Source organism: Herpailurus yagouaroundi, unplaced genomic scaffold, assembly GCF_014898765.1.
Source record: "Herpailurus yagouaroundi ecotype Mexico unplaced genomic scaffold, PumYag 188, whole genome shotgun sequence".
Lineage (NCBI taxonomy): Eukaryota > Metazoa > Chordata > Mammalia > Carnivora > Felidae > Herpailurus > Herpailurus yagouaroundi.
Window position 1 is genome coordinate 29,552,679 of NW_024412419.1, and position 25,879 is coordinate 29,578,557.

At 38.6% G+C, this 25,879-nt stretch overlaps 1 long non-coding RNA gene across 1 annotated transcript; it reads right to left on the reverse strand.

Moving 5' to 3' along the window:
• Positions 1–6,368: 6,368 nt before the first annotated feature.
• LOC121044588 (uncharacterized) lies at positions 6,369–20,563 on the reverse strand. The gene is made up of 3 exons (XR_005797373.1): positions 20,374–20,563; positions 18,256–18,342; positions 6,369–6,975 (listed from the first exon to the last, which is right to left on the reverse strand). It is a non-coding gene; the product is annotated as an uncharacterized LOC121044588 (long non-coding RNA).
• Positions 20,564–25,879: the final 5,316 nt, after the last annotated feature.

Here is a 25,879-nt window from a genome sequence, read left to right on the forward strand (position 1 = left end):
GACAGAGAAGTCCCATGGTCTGCCATATGCAAGCTGAAGAACAAGGAAATCTGGTGGTGCAACTTAGTCTGAGTCCAAAGACCTGAGAACCAGGAGTGCCAATGTCCAAGGGCAGGCAAAGATGGATGTCCCAACTCAAGCAATGAGAACAAATTCATCTTTTCTTCATCTTTTTGTTCTATTCGGGTCCTAAATGGATTGGATGATGCCCACCTGCTTTGGTGATCTTCTGTACTCAGTTTACAGGTTCAAATACTAATCTCTTCCAGAAACATCCTCACAGACACACCCAGAAATGTTTTACCAAATATCTGGATTTAGCCCAATCAAGTTGACATATAAACTTAACCATCATATGTACTTAAAAATTTGCTAAGAGGGTAGATTTTTGTTAAATGGTCTTATCACAAAATAAAAGTAATAATATCAATAATAACAGTTAAGAGGACAGGAGGAAACTTTTGGAGAGGATGGATATATTCATGGCATAGATGGTGGTGATGATTTCATGGATAGTTATCTCCAAACTCATCAAGTTATATTTATTAAATATGTACAGCATTAAAACACATGCAACATAGTTACATCTCTAACAATTTAGCAGCTGACAGTGCTTGAGAAGGTATTTCAGTTCTGTAAGGCAAACTGCCAAGTTGGTGGCTGGGTTTTTAGTAATAAAATTGAAAAATTATAAAAAATAATATTTGATATTTTAAAAGTTGTGAACTTTCGGACTACAGCTGAAGAAACAATAGAAGGTGGTAAAAATTTTTGGATTTTAAAAAGGTATTCCAAATTTTACATTATAGTGTCTGTTTTTTTCACCCGTCCCAACCTTTGTCTTCTCTCTCTATCCTAGCAAGTTTTGGTGCCCTATCCTTGCTTATGCTACTTTTTTTGTTACTTACAATTGCCTCTTTCAGCCAAACCATAGAATTCATTTTTTTATCTAAACCAATGTTTCTTTGCTGTGTCTATCTCCATCAGAACCACCAGAGATAGGGGCGCCTGGGTGATTCAGTCATGTAAGCATCTGACTTCAGCTCCGGTCATGATCTCGCAGTTCATGAGTTTGAGCCCCACATCAGGCTCTGTGCTGACAGCTCAGAACTTGGAGCCTGCTTTGGATTCTGTGTCTCCCTCTCCCTCTATCCCTCCCCCGCTCGTGCTCTGTCTCTCTCTGTCTCTCAAAAATAAATAGACATTAAAAATTAAAAAAAAAAAAGAACTACCAGAGATAAGTTATAAAATGCCTTCCCCAAACATACTGAATCAGAGTCTAGGGTGGGTTCTAGAAATTTTCATGAAAAACCTACTTGAGTGGTCCACAGACCCATAATGATTGATAAATCACTCTTCTTAATGGCTCTCAATATTTCCCTCCTAAAAAAAAAAAGTCTTCCTAACTGCACTCATCCTAAATTATCACAGCCACCAGGAGATTGTAGGTTCTTGGGTGGTTGGACCAGCCCCCATTCCTTCCATATTGCACTGGGATACTTAACACCACGATTGACAAACACTGACATTCAAGAACTGCATTCCTACCCATTTACTCAGGTTGCCCAGAATGTGGAACATTCACCCAATCTCCAAAGAATCTGCAATATCAAACTGTAGACTTTCATTCCCAGATCTTATTGATTCTATAAAAATTACCCTTTCTTCTGTGAACTTCAAAAGAAGTAGTCAAGGGTCATCCAGTACCTTTGGGTGACTGTTGATATTCTGACTAATCTCTCTCTAAATACTTAGGCTTGGGATGCTATTTATAGTAAAGAAAAATAATGCAATTGGTAACTTGGATGATACTGGATTTTTTTTTTTTTAATATCAAATTGGTTAGGACCAATTTGTACTTCAAAGCTCTAACAGCCACTTGATTAGGTTTCCTCCATTTGTTTGTCTACACTGGGACACATTTCATCATGCTCATAAGGCAGAATGAAGCTGTCTGTGGACTTTACCAATCAGGAAGATGAAAGTACAGAACCTCAGCAGGGGAAAAAGACCTGCTGTGCGTAATGAAGCTGAGAAATTGCAATTCTTCTCTCTAGATTCTCCACCAGCCTCTGCATTACCGAGGGCAGCTCATGCTCTCCTCCTTGACTCCTCTACACTTGCCCATGAGTATCTCTGCCCTTGCCCATTTCAACCTTCTGCTTATCTCTGTGGATTTCAGGACAAAGGACAGCTATAAAGCTGTAATAATGGCAGTTACATGTACACTCTGGAGGGAAACTAAAGAAACCTAACCACAGCATTTTCGCAAAACTCTACTCACACGGTCTCCTTTCCCCCACCCCACACTGTTCACAACATCATGGTCTATAGAGAATAGCCAGGATTCAATTTAAGTTACGCCCAAGACCCGGAGACTATATAAGGCACAGCACAGTGGGCAAGATGGGCGGGCTGTGAGAGAAATCTGAACTCAATTTAGGTTCATCGGATCTTTCTAATTCTGTTTTTTCATCAGTAAAATACGGACATTTGCAATGTAATACAAATGCTAACTGTAAAGCACTACTATGTATTATGCATAAAAGAGCTGGCTACTGCCCGCAAGGAACTTATAATTTAATGGTTTCCCTAGTGGTGAGGTAGCCTGAGAATATAGAGCATATCTTAATCCTCTTGGGCTGCCATAACAAAATATCAAAGGCTGGCTGGCTTCAACCACAGAAGTATCTTTTCTCACAGTTCTGGAGGCTGGAGGTCCAAGATCACGGCATGATTTCTGGTGAGAATTCTCTTCTTGACCAGCAAATGTCTTTTCACTGTGTTCTCATATGGTGGAGAGAGAGCAAGCACAGTCTAGTGTCTCTTCAGATAAGGGCTGTAGTGCCATCATGAGAGCCCCACTCTGGTGGCTTCATCTAAACCTAACTATAGGCACACCTCATTTTTTGGGGCATCTCTTTATTGTACTTTGCAGATATTGTGTTTTTTACAAATGGAAAGCTTGTGGCAACCCAGTGTATGGAGGTCTGCCGTGTTGAACAAATCTAATGGTGTCATTTTCCAACAGCATTTGCTTTCTTCGTGTCTATGTGTCACATTTTGGTAATTTTTAAAATATACCTTTCTCAGTATCGTGATATTTATTATGACGATCCGTGATCAGTAATTACGACTTGTTGAAAGTTCAAATGGTGGTTATTAGACTTTAATAATATTTTTAACTGAGGTATATACATTGCTTTTTTAGACATAAAGCAATTGTACACTTAATAGACTACAGTAGAAAAGACTACATAGCTTTTATATGCACTGAGAAGCCACAAAATTCATTTGACTCACTTTACTGCAATATTTGCTTTATTGCAGTGGTCTGGAACCAAACCTACAGTATCTCCAAGGTATGCTTGTAGCTCCCAAACACTCCATCTCCAAAAATCATCACATTGGGAATGAAGGCTTCAGCATACAAATTGCAGGGAGAAACATCAGCCCTTTACAGACCACCACCATGCCCATCTCTCGTTTGACCCTCACTCTTGGGACTAGGGTTAGATACCTTAAAGTGAAACTAAAAATAAAGGTTCTCAGGAGAGCAAATTGGAAAAATATGAAAATTGTGCTTACATCCTGTTCCCTTTGTAGTACTGTATGACTCTCCCAGACTGAGGAATATGCACCATTAATGTTCTTAACAGAAGGGGGCTGGTGAGAGAGGGGCCTGCATAGCTCAGTCTGTTAAGCATTTGACTCTTGATTTCAGCTCAGGTCATGATCTTATGGTTCATGAGTTCAAGCCCATGTCAGGCTCTGCGCTGACAGCACAGAGTCTGCTTGGAATTCTCTCTCTCCCTCTCTCTCCGCCCCTCCCCTGCTCACGCTCTCTCTCTCTCTCAAAAAAAATAAATAAATAAACATTAAAAAAAAGAAGGGGGCTGGTGAGATGTTCCTTCCTATGAACTCAAGGTGAACAATAAGTCATGTAACCTATTGTTGAATGACTTCAGTTTACATCTCAGAAAACTCTTGTGAAAATAAAATCAGTTCTTCCATCCTGAGTTCATATAACCTAAATGCAGTGATGCAGTGCTCGGGCTACAAGGGCTGAAACCAGAGTGCTTTCACATATTGCTAAAAAATTTCAGGTAAGGCGTTATGGGTTGAAATATATCCCCCCCCAAAAGATACATTGAATCCCTAAACCCTAGTGCATGAGAATGTGACCTTTCTTAGAAAGAAGTTCTTTGAAGATTTAGTTAGTTAATATGAGATCATACCGGATAAAGTGGAGCCCTAATTCAATATGATTGACATCCTTGTATGGCCATGTAAAGACAGAGACATGGGGAAAACACCATGTGAGCATAGGATTGGAGGGATTCATATACAAGCCAAGGTACATCAAAGATTTCCAGCAAATGACCAGAAGTTAGGAAAAGGGAAAGCAAACTTTCAGAGGGAATATGGCCCTGCCATAATCTTGATTTTGGACTTCTAGCCTCTAATACTATGAGCCAATAAATTTCTTTTTTTTTTTAAGCTATCCATTTTGTGGTACTTAGTAACAGCAACCCTAGAAAATGAATACATAAGAAAACATGTCTGTGGGCTAAAAGTAAGAAGAAGGTTCCCTGACTTACATTAGGCAATAAATCTACTAGAAGATAGTAATTCCTTTTCTTGTTTTAGGATATCCTGGGAAAGAGCAATACTAACGACAAAAGGGAAAGGCTCAGGATTTTTCCAGTTGACTCTGGGGTTTTGTCAGATTAGAAGGACAAATCTCAGTCCATTAAGGTTGCTGGCATGGGTCCCCTCAAACTCTGAGCTTCTCTAATTCTCAGAAATGGGTAGTTCTGTGGGATACTGCTCATATTGTCTCCAGTATGACAGAATGTTCTGATCATGCAACATTCCTTCAGGCAGTGCCCCTGCTAACTGATAACAGGTGGAAGGTGGAACGGATATGAGCTTCCCTCTGATTTAGGTCTACAGAGCATCACGGTTTACCTCCTAGCAAGCTACTATCATTTGAATGGCCCCCTCTCAGCCTGAAGACACCTAATATCCTTTATCCTACCACAAGGTATTGCCTTCTACCAAGAGAATGGCCAAAGAAGTCAGTTAAATTAGTCTCCTCAGCTCTGGTGCATATTCCTTTTACCCTACTCATTCGTCTCCTGACTTTTCCATTCCCTTTAAATCTCCAGACCCTGTCCCTGAGACCTCAGATGGGATTTGGGCTTGCCTCCCCTCCTCCCTTGTTTGGCAGCTCTATTCCAATATCCTGATCACACCTGCTTTCTGCTGCGGGTACCAGACAACTCGGCAGGAGCTGCTTGTTCAGCTCTCCTCTCCCACTGCTGACTCCTGCCTCCCCAGTTCTACCGGTCTTGTCTCCTGCCTGCTGCTCAGATGGTTCTTGGCACTCACTTCCTAGTTCCTAATGTTACGTCCTCCAGATTCATTTACTCATTCCCTTATTGCCAACACTGAAAAACCAGCCACATTGTTTAAGGAATATCCTCATAAGGCAGTAGTCTTTACCTCTTCAGAAGCAGAATAGTTGACTGCTGGCTGGGATTGCAGGGGGGGTTAGCCTACTGTAAACAGTCACCTTTCCTGCTGTAGCTACCTGTGAGTGTCATTGGGCACAGGACAAGCAGAGCAGAATGCTTCCTTTGTGTAGGAGATGGAAGAAAGATGTCATACCTCTATTGACTGAACCACACCTATCCTGGACCAGCTCCAGACAGAGGTTAATGTCTCTTGAGTGGTTAAAACATTTAGAAGAGGGCTAAAGAACAGGCCATTGCTAAAATACTTCATTTACTCACTCATTTTCCTGCCCCTTATCTGCCATACTGCCCCTTATCTGCTATACCTACTAGAGAGATTTTAATAGATTTCCTTAGAAAGACACAAAAATGACTTGATTTCTAAGGAATGAATATTCATGCCCCACCAAAATTCATAGGAAGTCCTAATCACAAGTGTGATGGTATTTGGAGGTGGGGCCTTTGGAAGGTAATTAAGTTGAGATGAAGTCATGAGAATGGAGCCCCCATGATGGGATTATTGTTCTTAACGGAAGCCAAGGGAGGAGCATGCTCTCACTCTCTCTGCCCCACCCCCTCTCTGTTTCCTAGATAAGGATAGAACGAGAAGGCAAACATCTGCATGCCAGCAAAAGAGCTCTCACCAGAACCACACCATACCAGCACCCTGATCTTGGGCTTCCAGCCTCTAGAACTGTGAAAAGTAAATTTCCGTTGTTCAAACCACTCAGTCTATGGTATTTTCTCATAGCAGCCCAAGCTGACTAAGATCCTGATAGACTACCTTCACAAATGATCAGTTTACTGACAATTTTTACTATTTTCATCTAGAAAGCAGAGTAAGGAGAGAGTGGCAAAGGTAACACGTTTGTATGAGTGGCGGGGTTGACAAACCCTAAAACAAGGCAATGAGGTGATACACTGACCTCTGATCAAGGAGCATCACTCTGGACTCTCCAAATGGGGGGCACTGGGAACATGTAAAAGACCAAGGAAGAACAGATACCACAAGGACAATGAGAAGACAACGAAATTTTAGATACATTGCAATTTTGCATAGGCGAGTCTTTCTTCATGTTGTTTTGCACAGCCTTGCTCCTCCCCTCCAGAATAAATAGAATCAACCCAGGTGTTTTATCGTCCAGCTGGCTGGATGAGGGCCGCCAGGCTCAGACAGCCAAGGATTTCTGAACATTTGATTTGTGGCTGCAAATCCAACTCACTCTTGAGCATCCAAAAAAGATACAACTTCAAAAAGAAGGCATGGATTTAAAATGTTTTTCATTGCATGCTATTCTGGCTTCAAATTTCATTCTTCATCTGAAAGTTGTTTTGTCTCCAAAAGTTTGAAGAATCAAAATCACTGTTGTGAAATGTCCCCCAGTCCCATTCAATCTGCTTGGTTATGTAGCTGGATATCTGTTTTGTAAGCATTTATCACTTTAATAGGAAAGGCCTGAAGGGGAAAAAAGAGAACTTGTTAGGATTTATTTTATTTATTGTAAAAGATTCTAGCCCCTCGGTCCCAGATATTGTCTCTTTAGCTCATTCTCCTAAGTCATATTTAATTTACTTCAGAAGCAATACATATTTTGTGTCACATAGTCTATTTAGCTGAGTTGGGTTGTTTTATTATCCACGACTATTTCCTTCTGTGATATATACCCACTCACAAAATTCGAAGGACTCCTCTTGCTGTATAGTGTTTTCTATACAGTCTTTAATTCATAATCCATCTCTGCAAAATCAAATACACCTTCCATATTTACTTTTAAAAGAGTTATTATTATTTTAGATCCAAATGATGAGAAATATAAACATGGTAATCATTGGCTTCATGCCTTTAATTCATGAAAACATTTCAGAAGTCCTCCAAGCATATGCTCACACTGAGCTTTTATTGCACACCCTGAGATAGGTAGGTATTCCACACCTAAAGAAGCAGAGACTGTAGCTGGCACATGACCAAAGATTATGTCGGCTATCAGGTTATCATCTATGTTTCCCTGTCTTCTCCCTACCTTTTAAGGATCTTGGACTCGCAGTTTTCCACACTCATTGAGGCTAGTGGTAGTTTTCCCCACTGGCCAATAAACAGGGGTTCATGAAGAAGTGTGTATAGATTGATGATGTAATTAGTGGAATCTTAGAAACTGTGATCTTACAAACAAAACCAAGTCATGGGAGATATGCAGAATCTGGGTTTTTTTTAATATCCACAAAAGAGCTGTCACCGGCCATAAAAGAATATAAAAATAATCCAGCAATCAACCCATCAGGGAGAAATTGGTTAAAGGAAGTGAAGTTGCAGACGCAAATCAGGTGAAAAACATTTGGTAAGATGTAACTGGAAACCAATAGAAATAAACTGAGTTTAAAGAGTTTAGACCAAGAATCACGTAACAGCAGCTAAATACAAAAGTGTACGTTCCCTCACTGGTGAAAGATGAGTAGGCTTCATCCAGAGTCCAGACAAAACCCTCAGGGGTGCCTGGGTGGCTCAGTCGGTTAAGCGTCCGACTTTGGCTCAGGTCATGATCTCACGGTTTGTGAGTTTGAGCCCGCGTCGGGCTCTGTGCTGACAGCTCAGAGCCTGGAGCCTGCTTCGGATTCTGTGTCTCCCTCTCTCTCTGCCCCTCCCCTGCTCACACTCTGTCTCTATCTGTCTTTCAATAATAAATAAACGTTAAAAAAAATTTTTTTAAAAACCCCTCAGGTCAATAAGCTCTCCCATTCTTACGGAATGGAAACTTCAACTTACCTGAAATAGTAAAGCTATTTCCTTACTGAGAAAGAGGATCTTAACTCTGGCAAGGCTTAGAATTAGGTACACTGATGATTAAATTTACTTTGTACTTTACAAAGTCAAAGGATGAAAGAACTTAAACATATTTTAAAGCGTTTAAATAAATTGAATAGACTAAGCTTAAAATGAGTCTGATTATTTAAATAAGTTTATTCATTTCAATTTGGATTGATTGAAAATTATCGCACACACACCCCCCCCCATAGTGATCCTTAAAGTTTACTAGTTTAATAAACAGTAAAATCAGCTCTGTTCATTAAATTTAAAGGCTTAAAGAAAACAGGGTTTTAAACTATTACTTTAATAAATGAAATTCTAATTTAAAATCTATAGCAGCAATCATTGTTATTTTTTTCCTTGCTCACAAAAGCACTTCCCTTGCAATCAACTCCCAGGAGAAATAAACAAATAAATAAATAAATACATACATACATACATACATAAATAAATAAACCTCACAGGAACACATGACATCCTGGCCAGAAAAATGTGAAAATATCTGCCCGGTCATAGTGAAATAAATAATCAGTTACCTGAGGCTCAGCATCCGCTATCCTAAAGGGCCACCTGGAGCCAGCCTTAGCAAGTCTCCCCGCCCACTGTTATCTCTCATCAAGGAGAAAGGGGACAAAGCAGCTGGTCCTTGACTTGTCAGAGTTCACAAAGAATGCCGAGTTGATTACAACAGAAACAGGTCAGGGGGAGGTGGATGAGGTTGAATATTTTGATTGTGAAAGACAAAACGCACCAGGTAATTACAGAGATGACTATTCAGGCTTTTGCATTAGGGGGAAAACAGTCATTAATGAGAAAGTGGAAAAGAAGATAGAGAAAGCCTAGAGTTTTATAAAACAGCCTAGAGTCGTGGAGGAGGGTGGAATTGGATCATGTCTTAGAATATTCCCTGGCAGGTGGTTTTTGTGGTTAGCCTAGTGATTTCTCAAAACAGAATAAAAGAGGGGTGGAAGGCTTTTCCAACCATCCTTGCTTTACAGAATCCCAAAACTCAGATGAAGTTCAACACTGTTATCACAAACATATGTACATGAAACTAGATGTTCAACAATGGTTGTGACTTGAAAATCAGTGCTCTGGAAAAAGCTGAATATTTGGTTGTCGCTTTTTTTTTCTTTCTTTCCTTTTTTCCTCCTTTTATTTTTGTCACAATGAAACTATTAATTTGAAATATTTTTTTGCACAAAACTCCATACAAAACAAAATTTCATGTAAGTTTCTGCATTCAAAATTAACAATTTGTGTCCTCTCACGAGAAATATGACCCTTTATTCTGAGATGATGTCTTATTTTTTTAATTAAAATTTACTGTCATTTAGAAAATGATGGTGATGTAAAATTTGTAAGTATTTTTAAATAAACAAAGTTAATAACTATATATTTGCAGTCCTAGTTTTTTGTTAATTAATTTAGTCATTCAAATCCAAAAGCATGGAAGGTATTTTTCTGTAAAGAAATGCAGTTGGAGGGGACACAGAGTCTTAAAATTTACTTTCAATTATGCTTTCTGCAGTGCCCTTTTATCATGCAAATTTTCAAAGAGAATTAACATGATATCATCAACATCTATAGTTTTCTTAGCAATTTCCAACTGGGATGACCTGGGACAGCTAAAGATTAGAATTTTTGGAGAGAAAGAAAGAAAAAGAAAAGGGTCACCTTATGAGGAGGTAGAAGAATGTTCAAAATCCATTTGACTTGCATTACAGTTTGCCAAAGACTGTATTTAGGCACTGCTTAGCTACAGTTTAACATTTTTAATCTTTCATTCCTGTCAGAAAAAAAAAATGATAATAACATTATTCAAGTTCATTATCCTCTATTCTTACTATAGGAAATTGGAGTACCAGCTTGAAAGTTAAAGGATCCAGTCTAGAAAAATCCATAAAGGCAAAAGTCAGAGCAGGGATTCAGTCATGAACAATGTGTGACAAATTAGAGGTAGCCAGAATCAGGCACAAGAAAGATCTGGTTGGGGGGACGGACAGGCAGGCAAGATGAGTCCTACCATCAGTCATAGCTAGAGACAAATAGTCAATATCACATATATCCGTGGTGAGTAAGAGGTGAGCACTAACATCTTGCCATAAGTAAAAGTACAGGTCAGAAGATAGGGTTGGGTAGATGAAACACACTAGGATACACGGTTAGGACCTACATAGCAGAAGTTAGACTTTATGAAGATCTGGAGAGGAAAACCAAGAAATGGACTGTCAGGTCAAATGGAATGAAAAGGAAACCTAGTTAACTATAGCACATGGCCTGATAATTACAACCATGCAACCAGGCAGAATAAGACCAAATAACTTTGCTGCCTTAAAATGGAATCTATAGGTCTAAGAGTATCTATCTCTGTAACATAGAGGGATACTAAGCGCTTTAAGTAAAGATGACTCAAGATATAGATAATAGAGGAAATTATAACAAAAATGAACAAGGAATTTGCAAAATTAGGACCATGTGGCAGTTTGCTTGGGTACCTGGAACGGTAATCTAGAGAAGATAACTAGGCAAACTTTGAGAATCGTTAATCATAGACAAAAGATTGCTCTATATTACCCAAGTCACAAATATTTTATATATTTCCTATCCAAAAAAGGCATTAACCTCAAAATGTAGGAACTCTGAAGAAGAAGCATCTGAATGGAATGGAATGATGTGACATATTCCAAGGAATCCATAATGATTCCTAGGCCCTGGGCTATGCTACGAGAAAATAAATATATTAAGAAAAAGGGAAAAAATATGTGTTGGAGATATAATGTCCTAGTCATATTGATTAATTGACTAAGCTATATCTAAGAGTGTCCATTTTATTTCCATCGGGAACCAAGCTCTTTCTATAAAATCTTTTCTCATAAAAAAAAATTCAAGTGAAAAATAAAACAATTGGCTATGATAAACATATAGCCCTTTTTCCAGGATGTTTTAACAAAGTCCTTTCCAGTATTAAAGGTTTTTCTCCTAACATCTGAAAGATAAAATACCCTTGAGTTGATTGAACTGAGTAGACCCCAGAAGTTCTACCTACACCTCTAAGGCAAATATCCTTATTGAAGCCATAACTTAAGTACACAAGGTTGGCCTTTTAGTGTATTACAACATGATATGCTACACACAGTAAGGTGTAAGGTCCCCACAAAAGTGCTATACACAGCAAAGTACAAGGTTCCCACTAAAGTCCAAATCTTTTTACTTACTTGATATTACAGAAGAAAAATTAGCAGAAGAATGGAGGAGAAATAACATGCATGGACCATCTGCTATATAAAGGGCAGGGTGCTAAGGCACTTCTACTTATATTACCTTAATGTATTCCTCATAACCCATTGTACTTCAGTTATTTCTAGATGAACTATCTCGGTAATTCCTCATGGGCATTGGTAAATGTATTACCTTACTTATCCCCCCAAAAAGTTTGGGGGTCAGAGGTTTTTATTCAAATTTTATAGATGAGAAAAGCAAGGCTTAGCTACATTAGATAGTAAGTCACAAATCACAGTTAATGAGACCAGAGAGAACACATTTCAACCTAGCCTTGCTGGACCTCAGAATCTGTGCCTTTCTAACATCTGACTGTCTTTTAGGAGTCACGTCTCCAATGCATGCATTTGCCACAAAGGCCAGCATGAACATGGCGTAGTTTTGTGTAACACCCTAGTCGTTGGTATCAGCAAGGCCATCAGGAAATATTATAATAGAAATGAGCTTAATTTTTGATCCTTTCCCAAATCCATTTTTTTCCTTTCTTCTCTCAGTTATAAGATTCCCCCCCACACTTCCACGAAGCATCTGAATTTTGCTGCCTGCCTCCACCTCTTATCTATGCTATACTCAAATCGGCTTGAAGATCAGAATATTAGTTAGAATTAGGTTAGCCTAAAAACAAGGTCAAATAGCATGCTTAAACTACTTAAGCATGTATTTAAATTTATTTAACTCTCACATAAAGAAGACCATATGCACAGCCTCCAGGGCTAGGATAGCAGCTTCACCCTACCGCCAATGTTCCAGAGTTCTTCTATAGTTCTTCTCCACCTTCCTTAGTATGTACATCCCATCCTCAAATAGGCTGCATGGTTCAACATGCCAACTGGAGCTCAAGTTATCACCTCTATATTTCCAGCTAAATGTACAACTTCTAAAAAGGGAGAATTCCCAGAAGTTCCATATGACAACTTTTGCATATACTTCTGTATTCATTTCCTAGGTGTTCTATAACAAACTACCATAAACTGAGTATCTTAAAACAACAGAAATTTATTTTCCCACGGTTCTGGGAGGCTAGAAGTCTGAAATTAAGGTATCAATGGGGCCATGCTCCCTTTGAAATCTTGAGTGGAATCCTTCCTCGCCTCTTTCTAGCTTCCGGTGTGGACATTAATTCTTTGTGTTCTTTGGCTTATAGTTACCATCTCTGCCTCTGCTGTCACATGGTGTTCTTCTTTTATTTGTGTCTTCTTGCGGTGTTTTCTTCCCTTTGTTTCTGTGTCTTCTCTTCTTATAAGGACACCAATCACTGGATTGAGGCCCCCATCTATCCATTATGATGTCATCTTAACTTGTTATGTCTGCAATGACCTTATTTCCAAATAAGGTCAAATTCTGAGGTGCTAACGTTTAGAAATTCAACATATCTTCTTGGGGAACACAATTCAACCCTTAACAATCTCAGTAGACAGGATTTGGTTACATGGCCACAACAATATGCAAGCATGAGGGAAAGTGTCAACATTGGCTAAATATATTACGATACCAAATTAAACTGGTGCTATTACTAAGGAAGAAGAGAACAGATGTTGATTCTCTGCTTATCAAATAGCATTTGTCATTGAGCACCTACACAGCATCTAGTACATTGCATGGCACATAAGAGACCCTCACTAAACATTTTTTGAATGGACAAGTGAATGAATAATCTATACTTATGTTGATGAGAAGAATATACATGATAATGGGTCAAGTTTATAAAGTACAGTAAATTATAAAGCCCTAAAACTGGAAATTCCAACTTTATACAGAGAAGATATACTTTAGAATTCTTAGAGATATCTTAACAATCTAGAATAAAGAGCCTGTAAAAAATTCTGAACCCACTGGCTCACAATCTGAAAATAATATAAGCCATAGGTAAGGTGGCAGAGAGCTTTCTGCCTACACTCTATCAGCAATCCTTAGCAACTGGCAGTGGTTGGGTCTACCCAATTGGGCATACAAGATGTAAAAGCAAAGAGTGCAAACAGGAGGCCCAGGAACCAAATCCAAAGATCCTTAGGGTACAACAGTGTTTTTTCTTTTCAAAATTTTAGTTGACTGCCAGCTTTTAAACACGGGGGGATTCCAGATATTAATACACATTTCCAACATTTCACTGAAAATCTGAAGATCTGGTTATTTTGAACCCAAATACATATGTAGAAATTGTTGACTGAGTCTGAGCACCAGCTGTCCACTTAAGATGGGAAAAGCATTTTCTATGTTTCTAATGGCCTGTCTTCACAAATGTATGCTTTTTACTTGAACTCTCAAGGTATTTGAGTTTGTCACTACTGGTCTGGAAAACCCAGTGGAGGTGATCACATATACATGAATGTCCTCAATTGTAAAGTGTTAGTTTTTATTAGCAAATAGTAAAGGTACTGTAGCAATAGATATGTGACATGGAAAAATAAGCTAATTATCTCTAAATTGTATAATATACTACTCAGTCTTCTTTCTCACAAGAATGTTGAAAGTAGAAAGATGTGTATTTCTTTTCATCTCACGCTTTGGTGTCATGAACTGGTAAGTTCACCAATGAATAAAGGAAATTAATGTGATGGTCTTAAAGAAACATGTGGATATTATATACCTATTTCCTGAAGTATTGAAAAAACACAAATTGAACATATTGGCAAGAATTACTCATAGCAATGAACTGTAGCAGGGGAAAAAAAGTAGGCACAAACCCCTGCCATCATAGAAAAAGGAGAGAAGAGAATAATAAATAAATAATTTAAAATATAATAGTCAAATTGTGATGACAGGTTTTAAGAAAAATAAAGCAAGGAAAGGGAATAGGAAGATCTGGGCCAATACAATATTTTGAAAGTTACTTAGAGAGAGTGTCACGTAAGAAGGCAATACTCAAAGGTGATGAAAAAATAAGCCATGCAATATCTTGGAGGAGAAACTTCAGAGCAGAGCGCAAAGGACTTGAGATGACAGGGGCATGACTGGCATGTTCAGGGGATGCAAAGGAAGAAAAGTGTTTGGATGAATGAGCAAGAGAAAGAATTATAGGAGATGAGGCCAGGCACGGTGTAGGAGGATGAATCATGTAGGCCTTTATGTGTCATTTTAAGTATCTTGGCTCTACTCTGAGGGGGCTAAAAGCCAGAGGTATGATATCACCTGATATTACATTTTAAAGGCATCATTTTGGCTGCTGTGTTGAGTTAGACTGTAATAGGGAAAGGGAGGAAACAGGAATATTACTTAAGGAGAGTATCCAGGAAAGAGAGAATGTTGGCTTGGACCAAGATAAAAGCAAGGGGAATAGTGAAGAGTCCTCAGATTTGGAATATATTTTAAGGTAGGATTTGCCAATGGATTGTATGTGCCATGTAAGAGAGAGGAGTTAATGATGACACCATGTTTTTTTTGGCCTGAGAAACTGGAGAGTAAAGTAACCATTTACTAAGATGGAGAGGACTAAAATTATCCCAATGCGGGTGAGGCAGGGAGGGCAAGGGCCAGATTGGGAATTTACTTTAAGACACTTTCAGTTTCAAGTGCTTGTTAGATATTCAAATGGGCTAAAAGTGTCTGGGCTAAAGATTAATATTGGTATTCTACTGTATAAAAATGATAATTAAAACCATGACACCAGATGGTATGACCAATAGAATGTGTGAGAAAGAGCATCAGGGGTGCTCTAATATTTAAAGTTTGAGAAGATAAGAATAAGAATAGGGACAACAGTGTTAGGAGTAACATCAGAAGTATGGTGTTCATGGAAGCTAGTATAGAAGGTATCTCAAGGAGGAAGGTTGACAACTGGGTCAAACGCAGTGGATAAGTGAGGAAAAATCGAGACTTAGAACTGATTATTGGGTTTAACAAAGAAATGAAATTCAGTGCCTTGAAAGTTTTGATAGAGTAGTTGATGGAGGCAAAGCCCTAACTCATAGTGTTCAAGATAGAAGCTGGACATACAGGCAGCAGGTTTAGACACTGATTTCAACTATTATTCTCTAAAAGGTGACAAAGGAGTGGTAAGAAACTAAAGAAGAACGTGGAATCTAGGGAGGTCTTTTGGTTTTGATTTTTGTTTGAAGATGGGAGAAATTACAGATACTAAAATGTTTAGTATGATCTATGGAAATGGGGAAATATTTGAATTAGGAGAACAACAACAAAATGTCTAGGCTGATATTTTGAGCTGGTGAGAGGAAAGTATATCAGATGCACAAATAGACAGTTAATCTCCACTAGGAGCACGGTCAGTCTATCCATGTGAGATGGAAATCATAACATATGGGTCCAGATGTAAGTAGATACATGGATGTGGTAGTGAGAGCCTCTAGACATTTTCTTTTGATTTACATCATTTTCTGGGTGTAGCAAAATAAAGAAATCAATTAAGAATGAAGGTAGAACACTAGAAGTCTGAAAAAGATGGAAAGGTAGAAAAAACAGGCCTAGTAGAGTGAGAGTGAATGAATGAGGGCAGTAGGGAGGATGGCTTGGCAGCACTGAGAATCCACTTAAGATCAGACGTCATGAATTTAAAGTGAGACCAGACAACTTGGTTTTGTATGTAACTCCAACTGCAGGAGCAGGGACAACATAGGTAGAGAGAAGTATTTAACCATGTTTGGAAATTTCCAGACAAGTATGATAAAGTGAGATGGGTAAGCAAGTTGAGGACATATGCAAAGGAGAGTTTTAATGTCCAATGATAGAATCTAACTTGAATAAAGAAGCAGTTGTAGATATAAGAGGGTGGTAAAGGAGGGTGAAAAGTGGAAGAACCCATAGATTATACCAATGAGCTCAAATAATTGTTGAATTGGGGGTTCTAGCAAAGATGAGATGAAAAGATATGAAGAGGTGCTTGGAAAGTGTGATGCTTGAAATTAAGGCTACAAAGATGTTATTTTTTTTTGGTAATGATGTCATCTAGGATATGGCCACAGGAGTGAATGGTTGTGGAAGGGGGAAGGAGAAGATCACTGGAGGAGAGATGGGCAAAGAAGTTTGAGGCTGGATTATTAGAAGAATTAACTAAATTGATACTGAAATCACCAAGGACCATAATGAATAATGTTGCAGAATTTGACAGTTGGCAAAGAGCTAAAATCTTCTGGGATCAAGGGATTTGGACATTAGGGTCAGGGAATGACTACAAAAAAGTGGGATAGGTAGTTGTTGGAATGTTTTGATCACATGCTTTTTAACACTTAGTGATTATAGGGGAAAAGGAGGAGAAATGATCTGGAAGAATTTATAATGAGCAAAGACTCTATCCCAAGGCCAGTGCTATAAGAAATGTGGGAAAGAAAATAACTACTATTTGAATGGCAAGTAGGAAAACAAAAGAAGCAGGGAAAAAGATAAGTATTCAGAGAAGAGTTTCAAAATATATTAAGTGATATAAGCTCTTAATATAACTCTTACAAGCTCTTAAATATCTATGAATTCCATAAGGCAAGGTGAAAGTTAAGAAGAAGTGGGATGGAAACAAAGGAGAAACAACATGAGGTTGACAGCCCAGAGGATGAAACTTGGTATTCCTGTGGTAATTGACATAAACAGTGACAAAAGACAAATGGGTTAGTCTAGATAGAGCTGGGGCTAGGATCAGGGAAGAAGGAGGCACTGGCTTCCAGGGGCAAAATTTAAAGGTACACCAAATGAAAAAAAAACTATGATGAGCAAATGATCAGAATTTTACATAAAAATTAAATTAATTAATATTACTGATTTTTCCTCTCACCCCAGACTCCAATATGGCTAGGCATGGCATTGTTATTAATCTATGTCTTTTTCACATTAATTTTGATTTTTTAAAATATGGTATTCAGGGGCACCTGGGGGACTCAGACAGTTAAAAGTCTGACTCTTGATCTCAGCTAATGGTTTGGGAGATCAAGCTCCGCACTGACAGAGCGGAGCCTGCCTGGGATTCTCTCTCTCCCTGTCTCTCTGCCCTTCCCTTGCTGTGCTCTCTCACTGTCTCTCTCTCTGTCTCTCTGTCTCTCTCTCCTCTCTCTCAAAATAAACTTTAAAAAAACATTAAAAATATTTAAAATATTGTATTGAAATAATATTTATCTTGTATACTGAGATTTTTCTGGCATCTCTTTAATTTTTAGCCTACCTCTTCCCTCCTCAAGACAGTGCTTCACTGGCCTCACCCTGGTCCTGCTCTGAGACTGGACAAAAGTGGTTAGGAGGGGCTGTGAGTGCTTTACCAATAGGGAAAAGCAGAGCATGCTGAGTCCTAGAGTTCTGTGTTCATTTCTGCCAATGGTAGCATGCTGGTTTTAGCTGGAATCCACACATTTTCCTCCTGATTCTCAACAATAAAGGGATTGAGGCCAAGGGAGGACCTATCGCATTATCACTGTAAATTCATTTGTCTTCTTTAGGATATCAAGGATCTGAGACCTAGATTCAGAGAACATGGTGTATTTGATGTGCTTTGACAAGTTAGACGCTGCCTCATTGTCCATCAGAGAAAGAGGGAGAAAGATCCCTAGATGATGGTCTAAATCTATGCCACTGTTTCTTAGATGTGACTCGTTGCTCACTTACAAGCAGGACCAGAAGAATTCTTAGGAAAATATAATTTGCATGTGCATTCATCTAACACGTAACTTGTCCAAAATTGATCTCCTGATTTCCCACCCCTCCCCCAAACTGCTGTACCTGAACGTCTTCCTCATCTCAGTCAATGGCGGCTCCATCTGTCATGTTCCTTAGGACACACTCCACATGGTACTGTTTCTCCAGTGCCTGTAATAATCATTAAGATGTAACAGCTAAACAAACAAATACAGCGTGTATTATAACCAAGGGCATGTGTTTATCTGGGGAAGAAATAACACGTGGCTAAGATGTGAATGTCATCGTGAGAAAACTTAGAATTGAGTAAAGTTGATAACAAAAGCCATAAAACTGTACTGCATTTGTAGCTCCAGCCCATTCCAGAAAGCTATAAATCACTGTAAACATATATATGCAATACAACCAGGTCGAAAATTTGGAAGAAGATTGGGAGATGGTGAAATAAAGTTAGGAAAAAGGAAATGGAGCTGGCAGTATTCAAGAGACATACCAAACGTTCTAGAAGGTTTCTTAGAGATAAGTGGCAAATTTGACTCTGAGCTTGCTGGTAACTAGTGTAAAATAAAAACATCTTCAAATCTTCACTTTACAGATCTTATAAGAATTTTAAAATAGTAATTAATAATGAGTAATAATAATAAATCTTCAAAGGGAAAAAAATGTACTTGATAATGAGACCTGAGAGAACTTCTTCTGATGAGTGCTCCTAAAGGGAAAATGTTGCTATAATAAATCAGGTTCTCAACAACATTCCTGAAGTACATTTAATAATGATCTCCAGAGGTCCATCCCTGGAAGGTCCCTCAATGGAGGACGATGGCTATCATCAAACTACAACTCAATGGAAACCAAAATATTGTGCTCCAAAAACACAGTGCTTCAATATTCTAAGTCAATCCAAGATTAAAATCTAAAGGAGCTAGCGTAAGCAACTGCTTCCTCCTTAAATTTTTGAACACCGTGTTAACTCTTGAAGTACACTGTGATTTGTGAAACCTAGTTCGGGAAAGAAACACTGTTGTACAGCTATCCGTGTATACTCTATTCTCTAGACAACCGTCCAGGATCAATCCTTTGATAATCACTCTCTAGACATTCTTCAGGACAATTTTCTCACAACTAATAATCTCATAAATGACTTTTAGCAAAGCTTCGGAGGTTGTACTCTAAAAAATATGTGGATTGCCATACTCTGTATTACTAATTCGGTATGAATATTTTTATTTGACAGTAAGCTAAAATGGGGGGAGGAGCGCTGGGATGGCTCAGTCAGTTGTGCCACCAACTCTTGATTTCTGCTTAGGTCATGATCCCAGGGCAGTGGGATTGAGCCCTGCATCGGATTTCACGCTGAGCATGGAGGCTGTTTAAGATTCTCTCTCTCTCTCTCTCTCTCTCTCTCTCTCTCTCTCTCTGAGGCGCCTGGGTGGCTCAGTCAGTTAAGCATCCGACTTCAGCTCAGGTCATGATCTCGTGGTTCGTGATTTCGACCCCCCATGTTGGGGTCTGTGCTGACAGCTCAGAGCCTGGAGCCTGCTTCAGATTCTGTGTCTCCATCTCTCTCTGCCCTTCCCCCACTCACACTCTGTCTCTCTTTCTCTCTCAAAAATAAACGTTAAACAAAATTATTTAAAAAAAAAAAAAGATTCTCTCTCTCTCTGTCCTTCTGCCCCCTCCCCAACTCCTGCTCTCTAAATAAATAAATAAATAAATAAATAAATAAATAAATAAATAAAATGGGAGGAGAGCTGATAGTCTCTTAAGACCAGTTGAAGAAAATAACCAGGGTTTGTGCCTATATAATTGGTCACCCCTGCTTCCCTGTAATAATTACTATAATAAAATATGATGAATCAGGAGTTCCAGGTTAAAAGCCATCCTACAAAAAGCCTATATTAAACAAGTCATAGAGTTCACCTCAAACAAATGTCAGGTGTGGGGCAAAGGGGAGAAAGCTTTATAAACATACTGATCTATTTCAGAAGTTGGTCATTTTTTTTTCTTTTTTAAGATTTAAAACTAACAGGATCTTAGGGCACTTCCTTAGTAAGAAGGCAATCTCCAGCAGCTGAACTTACATGTAAGCTAGTCAAACAACTCAAAGAGCCCTACACTTCCCAGAGTTTCAACTCACTGTTTGACAGTCAAACAGTCAGTGACAAGCCCTACTCATCAAAAACAAACAAAAAGAACACTTACTTAATTCATTTTTATGTCCTTATGACAAGTGAGGTGACTGTGACACAGATATTATGAATGAGGTGGGAATCGTTCATGATCTATTCACTGAAAAATCAATGAGGTGAGAGAAGATAAGTTAGGACTTCCCATTGTGCACTTGCTCTTTCTAGACTCAAAATTAAACATCCAGCAGCATGAACCTATGCCTCCAGCCCTTACTACCTCCTTCAGCTCTCACCACCTCCTAAGATACTGGTTCAAAAATGAACAAACAAAAAGCAGCTTTTCCTTCTATTCCATATGGACACTCCTATATAGTTTCAAGCTATGCCATGAAGCTGGAACTGGCATGAGGCAAATGGTACTACTAAAGTTTTCTGAAAACCCAAGTTAAGAATGCAAAACACATTTGGAGCTATTCATAATGCTCACAACTGATGTTAGAAATTGATGCTCTGAGCTTACAGCTTCAGGAACCTGAAGACAATGGAGAATTTATTGAAGTGATATTCAACCTGCCTCTTAAAAAATATTTTAGTTTCTACTCAACATGCCAAATCAGTACTTAGGAGTACTAATTAGAAATAAAATATTCATCTATAGACAAGGTATCATCAAACCATTCTTGGGGGTTTACCAAAATATCTTCATACTTGTGTGCTATATGAACATTGCCAGTTACTTGAGGAGATACTGCAGGGAAATTTGGAAACATAAAGCCTATTATCGATGGATTTTCATTTCCTCCCTTAGTATCTAACTTCCACACACTACTTTAGGGCAGCAACTGTTTCTGTACTGAAAGTTCTCCTCTTGGTCATTAGCCTATTGTGACCTGATCCCCTGTGTTCTCCTTATTCACAAATTGTGAGTTCCTCCCTCCGGAAGCTCTCACTCAGAGAGATGGCAGGTACTGTTCAGTGGTGTTCCTAACCATTTGTAGGTTGGTTCCTTAAGTTTAAAAATAGTCAGGGGGCACCTGGGAGGCTTAGTTGGTTAAGTGTCTGACTCTCAATTTCCACTCAGGTCACGATCTCAAGGTTCGTGCCCTTGAGCCCTGAGTAGGGCTCTGTGCTGACAGCGTGGAGTCTGCTTGGGAGTCTCTGTCTCTGTCTCTCTCTGTCCCTTGCCCACATGCACCCTCTCTCAAAAACAAATAAACATTTAAAAAATAGTCACAATGGAAGTAAACAGTTTAAATTGCTTCTTCTTAGGGGCGCCTAGGTGGCTCAGTCGGTTAAGCATCCAACTTCGGCTCAGGTCATGATCTCACACTCCATGGTTTGGAGCCCCGCAGTCGGGCTCTGTGCTGACAGCTCAGAGCCTGGAGCCTGTTTCAGATTCTGTGTCTCCCTCTTTCTCTGACCCTCCCCTGTTCATGCTCTCTCTCTGTCTCAGAAATAAATAAATGTTAAAAAAAAAATTATAAATAAATAAATAAATAAATTGCTTCTTCTTAGAATTTGTTGCTGTTGCTTCCTACTGCTTCTTCTTTGAAAATATTAGTCATGAGAAGAGTAATAGAAACGTAAATTGTGGTGGCAGTGGGGTTGCCAGAAGACAATTCAAAGTCTGAATTATGCAGGGTACACACTAATTTAAACTATAACCATTTTTCATGTAATTAAAATGTTCATGTGGCATAGATACAGGAATCAATCATGTGGTCTAACTTTCCTGCTTATCAAAAAGGAACAATAATTAATTAAAGGATGCCTTCAGCATTTCACATGGCAAGTATTTCCAAAGTCATGAATGTAAAGTAATAATCATCTCTCTTTGGGGCAAGATTATGCTTTGCTATTGTAGTAACAATAAAAGCAGTGATGAATATCAGAATGAGAAAAGGCTTTCTTAATGTTCAAGAATAGTATTCCAACAAGTCCTATCTTGCTAGGAGAGAGGAGCATAGCATATGAAAAATATATTCACATGGAACCTAATCATCTGTGAGAACCAAAATAAAATACTGAAGATGGTAGAGCAAAAAAATTCAGACTTAAGGAGGATGCCCTAAGGTTAGAACTGATAATATGAGGGTACTATAGGGAGATGTAAAATAGTCTTCCCAGAGCAGAAGCTTCAGGAAAGGGAGCTGTAACTGTTCACAGAGGTTCTTTCATCATGCCAAGATGTCCATTCATGTTTCTCCAAGCAATATTGAAACCGTGGGCTGAACGATATAAAACGCTAGATTCCTGTAGAAAGCCATATACTCTATATGTAGAGTTCACCTAAAGAGGACACAGCTGTGTCAAGTACAAAAGGGAAAGCAAGACATCAGCTGGAAAGCTTAGGTCCATTGAGAAGTGTCTTTCTTATCTTCAAAATTGGCTTGACTGGGAACCTAGGAATAATTATGGGAAAAGCCCAGACATGTGACTTCCCCCTTCTCCTAGAGCCTGTCTTCCAATGGCATGCAGGATGGCCCCTGAGGACAGTGGATTCACACAGACTAAAGCAATTATGCTAGAGAATATATTCTGCCTTTTGAATATGTCTGAAAGTTTACCTTCCTCCTTCTCAACACTCTCTCTGTTCTGAGGCCATTCTATTCATTTTTTTTGTTCCTTTGACAAGGAAGCAACACCCTCTAAGTACAGAAGACAGAGGAATTCCTTGGCTCTTTTATCCTTTCTTTGTTGAACCCAAGCCTTATTTATAAGCTTATATTTATAAGCTCAGTTCCGAAAGCTGGTTTCTTTCAGGTGTTCAGCAGACGGATTTCCTTTAACCTTTCACTTTTTTTTTTTTTTAGGGTTATTTCCAAAGCAGAAGAATGAAAAGTCAAAGGCTGTAGGAAAAAGGATGCTGTTCCACTAGCTTGAGATACCTTCACATCTTCTGGGAAAGGCACGTGAGGATGGTTCCAGTGAACACAGCAACAGTAGAACAAGCAGGCTGCTTCCCCTCAGCCTGTCCCTCCTACAATAGACTCATAACAGATGTAAATGAATCTAGTCATTCAATCTCAAGTGATGCAGATTCTCCTCTCCTTTTAGTTCTGAAAGTCTGAAATGGCTTATTCTCAAATCAATCTACACAGTAGACCCCAGGTCCGGTCTCAACATGGAGGCCCTAGGACGTTGTTAAGGAATGAAGTTGCAATAAGTAATTCACTTGACTTTCTAAGGTTATGTTTACATGTTAGGCAGAACACAATTACAGTAAGCCTATCCATATCACAACCCATGATGGATCAAGTTTTGATGCTTAGAGAGACACATTCACATTTTAGAAGCTAGCTGATCACCCAAGTTCTTGCAAATTTACAAAGAAAGTACAACAAAACTGGAAATAACTGTGAAATGTACCATTAAAAAAATCTATTTCTAATGAAATTGTTTATTGCATGCCTTAAGAGTGATTTCCTAGGTAAGATACTTTTCCAAGTGGAAAATGCAATAGTGATGGTGACATTATTTGCAAATCATTGTAATGTAGTTCTATAGGCATATTACTGCACTCCAAAGCAATTTCCTGATTGTACATAGAAGCAGATTAAAATATGACAAGACACAGAACTGCAATGACAACACAGAAAAAATGCTAAAGAAAATCTAATATAGATTGTGTTGTGCAGAATTTAAGTAAATATAGATGTGTAGCTTTATGACTCTTAGTTTAAATTTAAATATGGTGTCTTTAGTCTTTACAAATATTAGATACATCACATAGTTGCACTATTGAAGCTATTACTGTACATTTATAATGTATTTTTCTATTATATTTGATGTAACATGATCAGTTCCATATCTAGAGCTCCTATAATGACCAACTCTATTTCATCTACAAAACTCTTCCTCATATGAAAAAAATAAAAGCTAGTAAGACCAGAGACTGACTCTCAGTTAAGAGAGTCCCTATATAATTTCCTGTATTATAGAAAATAGTTCCCACATCAAACACAAACATAATAAAATTCATGTGTAAGCCCCTATCAATAGGTCATTAAGCCACAAATATGCTCACTGAAAATCAGATTCTGTGTATGGTAAAACTGAGCCTAAATTATTATCAAGTTTCTTTTGCTTTCCATGAGGGATGGCAGGAGATAAGAATGAGAAGTTGCTGTTCTCACAATATATGGCAATAATTGACTGCAAATGATCAAAAATTAGATGGGCACATTGCTGCCATGTAGCAGACACTGTCCACTGATTATTGAATTTTCCAATTTTCCTCTCTACTTCCTTTTAACTGAAACTGTTTGTTCACTCCCCTCCAAATGGCCATGATTTTCAGGAATCTGCTTCTAACAATAATTGCAGGGGATGAAATCTGTTAGTTGGTCTAAACCTATTGTGGGGGGTCTCATGCCTTTTCCTGGGAGGTGGGTTCAGACATGAGCATTGGATACAGTATTGTGATTTTTCTCCTTTCACTGCCTTTGGATGCTGATTTCTGAGATGCCTGGGAAATTGATAGCCACCTTGGACCCAGGGGAACAGATGATGACAAATTAACAACAACTGAACTACCAGATGAGGCTTTGAAGGGAAGACTGCATCTGAATCAGAGATGATAGACTCCCTAAGACAACATTTCCAGGAAAAGGATTCTTATATTTTTATAATTAATAAGGAGAAAAGGAAGAAAGCAGAATCAAGTTCATAACAGGAGAGAAAGACAGAGCCAACAGATGTCACCTCTAGCAGTTCTCATGTTTTGGCTACAATTCACTTATCTGCATCTTTGGCAATTTTCTCAGTGTAAACCAGAGCTGCAAGGAAAAATAATTTTCAATCTCTGAATTCATCTCCATTAAAAGAGGGATGGTAGGCATATTATATTTCGAAGGCCAAGTCTTATGAACTAATTACATCTCCTAAAATACCATGTTAGGGAGGATGCTAAGGCTCAGACCCATCCCAGTTGAAAGGAGAGCTGTGCCTGGGGGTGTGCGCCTGGAGCCCAGCATAGAAGAATGTCAGCTAGCTTGCCAAGTATTTGTCCTCTTTGGTTTTGTTGATTTCACTAAACTCCATTATACACACACACACACACACACACACACACACACACACACACGTGTGTGTATATCTATATATATATACTTCTATTGAATCTGAAAATATCTGGAAACATAAATATTTCTAAGTGGAATCTCGGCTCATCATTAATTTACATATTTGGTAAATATGTTGGGAGGGAACAGAAACAGATGATTATAATGTAAGACAAGAAGGGATGACTGGTTAGTGCTACAGTAAAGGCACAAAAAAAGGCACATCCTCTCCACGACGGAAATTACGATGATGTTTTTTTCTCTAAGCTTCCTGGGTGCTTGATATTTTTCTAATAAAATGATTAAGTCTGCACAAAGAAATGATTTCTACCCCAAATGTCACCTAATCTAACCTAACCCGTGTCATAAATATCATTGTTACTGCAGTCAATTTTGAAAATCCAAACATAAAACAACTTCGACTGCAGGAGTGAGACCACTAGTGCTTCAAGTCAATCATACTAAAATATTAATTCTGGAAATGATGATAAACTCACCTTTGATTTAAAGTTCCCC